This window comes from Micromys minutus, assembly GCF_963924665.1.
Source record: "Micromys minutus genome assembly, chromosome: 11".
Taxonomy (NCBI): Eukaryota; Metazoa; Chordata; class Mammalia; order Rodentia; family Muridae; genus Micromys; species Micromys minutus.
In genome coordinates, this window is record NC_137980.1 from 21,893,260 (window position 1) to 21,903,971 (window position 10,712).

At 39.2% G+C, this 10,712-nt stretch overlaps 1 pseudogene across 1 annotated transcript in view; it reads right to left on the bottom strand.

Moving 5' to 3' along the window:
- LOC308427109 (sodium/potassium-transporting ATPase subunit beta-3-like) overlaps window positions 1–6,098 on the bottom strand; it is a 47,822-nt pseudogene extending 41,724 nt beyond the window's left edge. Inside the window, exon 1 of the transcript in view lies at window positions 6,020–6,098. The product of the transcript in view is annotated as a sodium/potassium-transporting ATPase subunit beta-3-like (transcript). The remainder of the gene's footprint in view (window positions 1–6,019) is intronic.
- Window positions 6,099–10,712: the final 4,614 nt, after the last annotated feature.

Here is a 10,712-nt window from a genome sequence, read left to right on the forward strand (position 1 = left end):
GGGGACATTGGTCTTTCTGTGTGAAATTATTGATTGGTGTTTTAGTCCCTGGCAGCCAATGATGTTTTGGTTAGTTGATAATTTTCTCCTTCCCATGGGGTTGCAGACACTCCCAACTCCTTCAGTCCCTTTTCGATCTCCAGCATTCAGTGCTCTTAACTGTTAAGGCATCTTTCCACCCTGCCACAACAACATTCTTGACTCTCAATGAACTTACCAATATTAATAGAAGAATATGACTCCCACCATATTCACAATGAACTATTTGCTTATTAGATGCCTTTGAAATTATGTCTATCATGCTTCAAGGTGCAATATCTAAGCATTAAGAGATTGTTCATATTTTAAGTTTCACAGGGTAGATCTAATGGAGCTACAAATCTAATAAAGATATCTCTTAAGGCACTGTTTTCTTGTCTTTTTTCTTAGGGGAATGCCTTGCAAACATAAATCACTGACATCGAAATACATGGTTTTTTGAGAATGTTATAATCATAGGTACACTTAAAGGACTGATAATTATATTTTTGCTTTTCTTTAGAGATTCCAAGATATTAAAATATTCTCAGAGACATGCTTGTATCAGCTTATACATGCAAATTACCTTCCATGTTCTGTAGAATTTTGACAATGTTCTTCAATGTGATAGTCATCCCAATTGTAGCCTGAAACAGGAGTTAATGAATGATATAGTATTATAATTTAGGCAAAATCCATGTAACAAAAGCTTAGTAAATATTGCTGTAAAAACAGAACCTGTTTCATTTCATACAATCTATCTCACTCTCCATTGAAATAACATGTGATCATCAGTAACCAAAATATATTTGACCTCTCATCTTGAAAAGGAAAATAGAAATCACAGTCTTACTTATAACACTGAGGTTCTGGTACGTCTCTAACATTACTTCTTTGTACAGACATTTCTGGGAAGGATCTAGCAAAATCCACTCTTCCAAAGTGAAGTTCACATGCACATCATCAGGAGTCACTGCATCCTAAAATATCCCATACATGATTATACCACAAAACATGTTATTGACATCATTGTAAATATATGCCCCCCGACAATATATTCCTATAATCCAGATACACCATCCACTTATTTCCTGACAAAAAGTCATAATCTGATCACCACATTATCTTAGAAGAAAATTTAATTATAAGGCTCACCTGTGTCACTACTGACTCCTTTGATTGTATACAGCCTTGCAAGAGAAGTGTCAATTGAGCGGGAGATACAGGGGAAACAGATCAACAATACTGAGCACATGTAGATTTATGTTAAGGTTCTACATGATTTCACATGAGAGAGATGGTCAGAGAGAGGTCTAGGAATGCAGTAGAGGAGGAGACCAGGATCTTGCTGGAGGGATGGAGATGTAGGCAGATATGTATGTTTCCCTTGGTGCATCTCTAACTTGATGAGGCTATTATTATTTCTAAGGGTTTATATGGATCTTTTTATGTCTTATAGAAGGACAGTTTGGATCTTTGTTTATTGGATGCAAGTTTTTTGTGTAGAGGGTTTGAGGATTGAAAATTTGATATATCAACCTGCTTGATAAGATACTACGCTTTGGAGACATGTTCATATCCATATGGGACAGAAAAACCAAGGGAAGCAGAGTGAACCACCTTGGAAAGGAACCTGGTAAAGAAGGCAGCTTAGGACTGTGTGACATAGTCATTGTGCTCGGCTCCACACTAGTTGGTGTGAGAGGAGTGTGACCTCAGGATGATTCATCATTTAATATTTACTGCAACAAGCACACATCTCAGACATTGTATGAACAATTACTAACTAAAAAATGACAGGCAAGCTAGTGTATTTGGGCATGTCTTTACTTCCTGAAATATAGGAAGGCATAAATCATAGAGCTGGATTACAGCTTGGTCTATGTAACTAATTCTTAGAAAGCAAAAGTTACATATTATGACTCTCACTCCCCTGCAAAATCAACTAAGAAAACAAAAATGAAGACAAAACTCATGTCTTTATTGAAGTTGCTACAAAGAAGAAAACCTTCACTCCAGTTTAGTATTCCTATATTAGAAATCTGAAGTAGACCAGTTCCAACAGCCACATTTATACAACTTTACTAAGAGGGAATGCATGTGTAAAGAATTACAAATGGATAGATAAAAATAGTTGCAATATAAATGTTGATTATAAATAAGCTACAAAAGTAATAGATCACATGAAACTCAAAAGAATGGAGACCAAGGTGCAGATGCTTCAAATCTTTTTAGAAAATGGAACAGAAATAATAAGAGGAATATATACGAAGACAAAGTTTGAAGTAAAGCCATCCAGAGACTGTTCTACATGGAGATCCAGCACATATATGGCCACCTTACCCTGACAATATTGCTGATGCCAAGAGGCACATGCTTAAAGACCTGAAAGAGCTGTCTCCTGAGAGGCTCTGCTAGATCATGATTAATACAGAGGCAGATGGCAGATGCTCATAGCCAACCACTGAACTGGAACAGGGTCTCCAACTGAGGAGTTAAAAAAGGAGTGAAAAAGATGAAGAGTTTGACCCTTGATAAGACCAACAAAACAAACTGCTTGCAACTCCCAGGAATAAAACTACCCTCCAAAGACTACAAAGGGAAGCACCCATACCTCCAGTGGCATACATAGAAGACTAGGACCTGATTGGGCATCAATGAGAAAAGAAGCCCTTGGTCATCCCGAAGTCTGACTCACCAGTGTAGGGTAATGGCAGGGCAGGGAAATGGGAGATGGTGGGTCACACCCTAATAGAGAAAAAGGAGGGGGAAGGTGGGATAAGGGGTTTATGGATGGGAAACCTGGAAAGAGGATACCATGTGAAATATAAATAAAATCCACACAATAAAGTAAAAGAAAGAAAAACTGGGATATAAATGAGCTACATAGGGCAGGTGAGATATTTTAGCAGAAGCAGCTCTTCCTGGTCTTCTACTATATGGTGGTCAATTTATAGCACTTATTTGGGGACCAACGCCTAAGCGTTATGTCTAAATGAGTAATTCTAAGGCATCTAGTCATGGTAAAGATGAGAGACACATGATATTCTTATTCAGGAACCCAGGCAAATTACTATTATTTATTCCAGAAATTGAGGACAAACACAATAGTGAGGCCAAATAGCACAGACCTGCTATCAAATTACCTGAACTGTAAGATAGATTTGATGTCCAATATAAGACATCCTGAGAAATAGAATATAACATTTAGCAAATTTTCAAAAATTAATTGTGGTGACATAGAGCGCCGTAAAAGCTTATTGGACACAAAACATGTTAGGTGGTCTATGTTCTTTCTATAACTATTATAAGAACAGGACAGACGTCACAAAGATATTTCACCATTAAAAAAAAGTAAAAGTGAAAATGCAATACAACCATGTTCCTAACAGCTTAGCATTCAATAGCAAATGTGTCTACTACTTTTTATGTGATTTGGGGACAGAGTCCAAATATTTAATGTATGAGATAATTGAAGAAAGATGAAGGATCAACTTCCACAATGACACATTAGACAAAGAGAACAAAATTTGTCCTTTCTAAAACAAATGAAGGGTCAAACCTGGAGCAGAGGCTGGTGGAATGGACAATGAAAACTCCCCCCCCTACTAGGTAGACATCCTATGGATAAGCACTAGCCCTTGACATAAAAGAATAGTGTACTGTGTCCAAAAGCAGCATTTGGTAAACGTCCAGTGTGAGGCACCACTCAGCAGCCGACTGAAACAGATGCAGAGAACTAAGGTGAAAGTGGGATGGACCTTGAAAAGCCCATTAAATATTTGCAAAGTCATTAATGTCCATGAAAAAGATGAAAACTCTGCATAATGATCAACACAGTCAACTCAGCTGGACACATGGGGACTCTCAGAGTCTGAGCCACCAACCAAAGAGCACTCACAGGCTGGACAGAGGACCATGGCATACATGTTTCAGTTGTGCACCTTGGTCTTCATGTAGGGCCTCCAAGAACTGGATCATTGTTTTTCCCTGAACCTCTTGCCTATCTTTGGATCATGCTTCTTTAAATAGCCAAACACATACTGCCTCAGTGGGACTGGATCCACTTAATCCAACATAGACCTGATGGACCATGATGTGTGGAAACCCAAGGGTCCCACAAACCCTCAAAGGAGAAGCAGAGAAGATTGAAAAGTTACTCTATAGAGAGAGGAGCTACTGGGGAACATTCACCAGAGTGAAGATGAATATATAAACTACTAGAGAAAATAAGAGAGAAAAATACAATGTGTGAGTCCATAACGACATATCTTCTCCATAATAAAAAAACTAGGAAAGGCTCCTTCTTGAACAGCTACAAAGAGTTACCTCAAGAGAGCCACACAGGTCAGACAAGTGTTCAAATACTTTATATTGTGTAGAAATTTTTGTTTCAATCAACTCCATTCTAACTGAGGTCACTACAGTCTAACTATGAGTCAGTCTAACTGGAGAGATCCTAACAGTCTGTAGGAGCTCCTACACTGTCAAATGTCTAAGGACTCTTGTGACATTAAAGACAGTATCTTAAGATCTACATCTTGTTAAATCAGAAAGCTAGTTAAATCTTTCCAACATACAATGGACCTGAGTACACCTTCCCACTTCAATAGATAGGATTGTGAATACAGGGAGAGAAGACTGGACCAAGGCAAGAAACACATCAGGACAAACACAAAATCCTGCAGCTTTGTCTCAGACACATTGGACTTCACATTTAAGGGCTACATGGCTCTACTCCTGTAAGTTCTCATACAACTCAGTGGTTTTATAATTCTCACTGTACACACATGTTCTCACTGTATGTACATGTTCTCACTGTATGCACATGTTCTCATTGTATGCACATGTTCTCACTGTGTGCACATGTTCTCACTATATGCACATGTTCTCACTGTATGCACATGTTCTCACTGTATGCACATGTTCTCACTGTATACACATGTTCTCACTGTATGCACATGTTCTCACTGTATGCACATGTTCTCACCGTATGCATATCTTCATGGCATATTTTCAATTCCTTAGCTATCTCAACAACTTGTGGGTATAAATGCAACTCAAGCTTCATCCTCACAAATTCAATGCAAAGAACTCTCACAGAATCTTCACTGATGCCCTTCACATGATGACTGGAATAGTGCTAAACTGTAACCAGAAAGGAACATTCCGTGATTTTTCATCTTTCACTTCTCAGATCTAGCACTTTATGAATGATCCAGTCCAGTTTGTCTTGTAAGTGAATAGAACACTGCCAAGGTTGAGGGATGTTAAAGAAAACTCCACTTTCTTTGGGGAAATAAAAGTAAGTCAGGATGGGAGGCAGTAAAACATAAAATTGATAGGGGTCAGCAAATGGTATGTAAATTCAATAAATAATTATATGGTTAAAATGAGCAAATATATATACATAAAAGAAAATACAGAAATCAGCCAATTACATTTAAATCTTGCTTTACTCAGTACCTGAGGACAATGGCTAAGGCAAAAAGTATTTTTGGTTTTTGTGGTTTTTTTGCCAACTTATCTCACAAATGACCTCTAGATACAGTTGTCTTAGAGTCTATTTCCCACTGAAACAGGATGACCTCAACTTGCTCTGGATGCGTTACTGTCAACACTTCAATGTTTCAGAGCCTAAGACAAAAAACTGTCAAGGGACATGTTCAGCTTTCTGTGAATTCTGCCATCTCAATTTCTTGTGTTTTTCATTTTCTTTCCAAAGAGAACATTATTTCTGTCAAGCTGAAAAATCACCTTTGATAGCATTTGTGTTGTTGTTCTAACTTGCTGGCCTGCTGATGTGAGTGGACCCTCTGAGCAAAAGCCCCTCAGGAGAGAAAAGGTTGTTGTACATAGTTTTCTCAGATCACAGCCTACCCTGCTGGCAGCTCACAATAGAAACTGAAAGCCACAGTATTGACAAACATTGTCTCCTGGCTTGTCCTCTTGATGATCAAGTCTCCTGTTCACCTGGCTCTCTGATTCAGCTCAGGCCCACTTTAGCTAGTCGGGTTGTAGATGAACAGCTTCCACTCAGCCGGGTCCTGGTGGAAGGATTTCACCTTAGTCTTCCTCATGATTAGTGAGTAGAAGTGGGGGTGAACAGAGGCCACCGCGCTGGAGGCGATGAGGGGCTTTGCGGCCCTTCAAGATGATGGCGGCAGCATACCCCAGCGAGCAGCTGAAAAAGGCGCAACTGGGAATAACTCTCTTTTAAGAGACTACTAAAACCAACTGCACCTGGCTGCCCTGGACCTGGGAGCAAGACTTCTCTGCCCGCCATAGCAAATCCCCGCGCTGCTGCTGCGCACCACCTCTACATCCTCCGAAAAGGCTGGGCACAGACTGCCCAGAGCCTCCTGGATGACCCCCCATACCTGTCTTCTTAATGTATTCTATAGAAGACAAAAGGGTTTGGACAAAAGCTGAGGCTCAACGAAAAAACCCATGACGATTCTGTAAATAAGCCAATGGTCCAATAGTTTGGGACAGATTAAGAATCAGCCATGAAAGTGAAGTTATTCAGAGGTCACCACCTCATCTAGCAAGTGAGGAGCACAACAAAGGATCGCACAACTTGCTGATCCTTCCCATCCAGTCCCAGAGAGGACCCACCACCCCAGCTCCCACTGCTCACCCCCTTGCCCATTCACATGCTCACCATGTCCCAATTTCACAGTTTCCCTGAAGTCCCCACAAGCACGCAACAGAGGGATCAGAGCAGAACAGAGAGAGCAGGACAAAAATTCTACCAGCAGAGACAAAGGAACACGTGGAATGGAAACAGGAAGTTCCACCCTCCTCCTCTGACTGGAAGGTCAGCCTGAGGATTTAATTGGCCAGTGAATATTCCTAAAGGGTAAAGGGTGCGCTTTGTACAGGGCCACAGGATTTCTGGATCTAAGAGTTGTTTTGCACCCCATTAGCATTTGTGCTTGTCCTCCTAATGTACAGTTACCCCACCCAGCCCTGGGAAGAACCACAATTCCAACCATTTGATGCCTGATGCTTCCCCTCTGTGAGCAATGATCTTGCACTCAGCAGGTCCTGATTTCAGACTTTCCCTGAAATTTCCTCACTGCAGAGGACTTCATCTACTGTAATCACAGTGAATAGCTTGCACTTAAGATGCCATGGAGTATGTGATGCAGAATTTCTGTTATCAAACTTACAGATTTGTATAATTATTCAGGTATTCAATCATTCAATCTCAAGTCCTTGGAATTCAATTTTTTTTGTATGTTTTTATTTTTATTTATTTATTTATTTTTGTTACCTCTCATCTAGGATAGCAGTGTAGATTAGGCTTTTTATGTGGCAACAGATGACATATTCAACTGAGAAGCCCCACGTGGTTGCAGATGTTGGTAAGAGAATGGTATTGGTCCAGGGAAACATTGTTGGGAGGAACCTTACTACTAGCTGGAGTAGATAGTCTTCCTCAGTGTTCACATGCATCTGCTGGAGAGAGTGTCTGTGCACAGCTAAGAATGGAGAGGGTCAGTTAATGCTGCTCTTTTATTGCAGGAGATATCAGAGCATACTGCAGAAGTGTTTCTTCCAGTGCTTTTTTCTTGTGAAATCCCTAGAAAGACTCTGACTTCTGAGACTAACAGTGAGTCAGAGAGCCAAGGTGTGGGTCTAGAAACCTTGTGAATCTCCATATTGGTGCTGTAAAATCAAGGATAATAAGAATCTACTCTCACCTGATTTTCATGTCAGTTTAGTGTCAGGTCCTGAACTACAGAAGCTGAGACATCTTGTTTTCCATTTCTCCCTTACTCTGGAATGTACTTACTTTACTCTGGAATGTAAGTCTATTACTTTGTGATACAACTGAGATACTTAGCACTTTTGCTATTTCACTTTCCTTTCCAGTCACTATAGAAGCCCAGACCAAACATCACCTGAGCAAAGGTTAAGGGACTGTGTTGGAACATTTGTAACTGTGCTGAAATTGTTGTAGGTCCAAACTGCTCTAAAAGTGTTCTGCACCTGTCTAGTATATTAGAGTTCAATACAATAATGATCTAATAGAATAGTTTCCTGTATATGTCGAGGGTATTGTTAACAATGACTCAGAGGCTTTGGTGGTCCAGCAAATTCATCAATAACTAGATATGAAGGTAAAATCCAAACATACAATAGTTGTTCAGTCCACAGGACTGGATGTCTGAGCTCATCTTTACAATATGCTGGAATTCCAGAAAAGCTGGTTCTAATGCCAGAGAAGGAATGGACTTTCTACAAAGTGAGAGCAAGCAGCATAAGAGCAAAAGCCTCCTCGTAATTACATATTCTCAAAGTGCAAGTTATGGCCCAGATCACTGGTGAGGCTTTAAGCTCAACCATCTGGATTATTGCTGTGGCTTTTCCATCAACATCAAGATTAAAGGCCTATATTTCTGTCTCAAAGATCTGGATTCCATGTAGATCTTCCCACTTTAAATTATGAATATAAAGCTTTCAGTTGTGTACCTCCATTTTGGGGTTTTAAATACTTTCAGATGTAATGAAGTTGACAATCAAGATAGCAATATCACCTACACCCTATGCCAACTTCACACATTCATATCTTCTTATATCATCCTTAATTTTCCAATGAAAAAGGACATGTCATAGTAATGCCTAAATGTTCCTTTTTCACCAGAAAGAAAAATTGTTATATGTTTTAACAACAGATGATTGTGCCTGAGAGGATTACAATACCCCTTTTACAAACACAGACTCATAAAAATGTTATAATACTTTCTGGGAACATTTTGTTGGTGTCTCAAAATCTAGTATTACAACCCCTGATAATTTCTTTATTTATTGATCAATAGTATTATCAGTAGTATTATCAAAAACCACTAGTTCTTAACATTTGGGTAACAAATCCTGTGGGATCTAAGAACACTTTCACAAGTGTTGCCTAAGATCATCTCCATATCAAATATTTTTATTACAATTCATCACAGTTGCAATATTATAATTAGGAAGTAACAACGAATTAATTTTATGCTTAAGGGGGTTTCCATAACATAAGGTAATAGACTCAAGGATCCCAGTATTAGGAGGACGGAGAACCACCAAAAAAGCACCTATATTCCTGGCTTAAAATTTGTAACTCCAATGTAGAAGGAATTCATTTTACTTATTGCATGCAATCTGCCTTGCTAACACTGTTTTTCCTTTCTTCTCCTGTTGTATTAAGGGCGTTAGATGCTCTATTTGTCCAAGAAGAACACTATAGTTTTGTTTAATTTACTGAAGGAGAGCTCACCACAACAGAAGTAAACCTTTCTGGCAAACACAACTTAAGATCACTGGAAAAAGAAGGATTTTTTTTTTCTCATAGGCCACTAAGTATAAGTTTGGTGTGGGTGGCCTTCTCGTTTGTTGGTTGTTCTCCAGCAGACAGTGAGGATAAAGGGAGCAGCCATGCAATTCTGGCTTGAGACGGCTGTGAATATTATAATCTCAGGAAAACAACATAGTGTCTCAATTTGTTCAGCGACTTGTCCAGACAAAGTCAGGCAGAGAATAGGAAATCCTGTTTATAAATGGAGTCCTCCATTTTGAGCTTTATTCCATTCAGACTTGGGGGACTCGAACTCAAAGACACATTATCCAAAACCTTGATATTTTGGAAATATGGATCTTGCCTATGAAAGAAACCTTACCGAATAAAGGATACTATTTCAAAATATAAACACACTAGGTCCCTGCCCAACTCTCCAAGTGGCTGTCCCGAAATAGCTGTGTGAAAGTGTCTTCTAAAAGTCATTATAATTTTCTATTATATAATAGTCCCTTTAGGTAACAAGGAACATGGTAATTAATAACAATGGAATCTCTAATCATTGTCCCACTGTCTCACTTGTCAGCTGTCAAATGATTTCCTTGCTCAGAAGGAAGGCATGTTATGGAATGCTACTGTGGTGAATGAGGCACTCAGAATGTCTTTGGATAGTGCTTTTGGCAGAATCAATATGCACATGAAAGAAAACATCATAAGCAGAATACATATCTCATCAGGAATTAAAAGTGCTGTCCTTTGTATAGAAGAAATGATCCAATGCAGTCAACATACCACAAATCACTGGCTGATCAAACCAAAATGTACTTCCATATCTAGGGCTCAGTGTTGGTCTCTTATATGTGGAGATCGGCCTGGCACTCAGCATCAGATGTGGCCATGTGAAGCTTGGTGACTGGAGGTCTCTACTGCTCTATCCATGCTAAATCCTGTTGCTCCAACATAGACACTGTGTTCATGGGCCCATTGCAAACTGACAATGTACATGGGGACAAGGCTGATGTCTCACAGAATAGATCATTGTAACAACTTGATTAGTGAATTTAACTCATCTGAACTTACATTTGATGAGCATTTATATTGGTATTAAATATCTTTACATCCTTGGACCATTTTGAGAGATCTTCCTAGTATGTCTTTCTCAACAAATGTTATTCTTTTTCAAAGTCTGTAACAATCAATCCATTCCATTTTATGGCTAAAGTTTCAGGGAATAATTACACATTGACAAACAAATGTATGATCATTACTACTACATGAAGCTCTGAACTGTGGTGATTTCCCTTTACTGGTGTCTTTTATGGTTGTGTCAGAAACATGTTTTCATGCTGTAGTTGTTCACTTCAGGGTAGTGTCTGCTTAACAGGCATAACCTTAGTAAACCAGGATC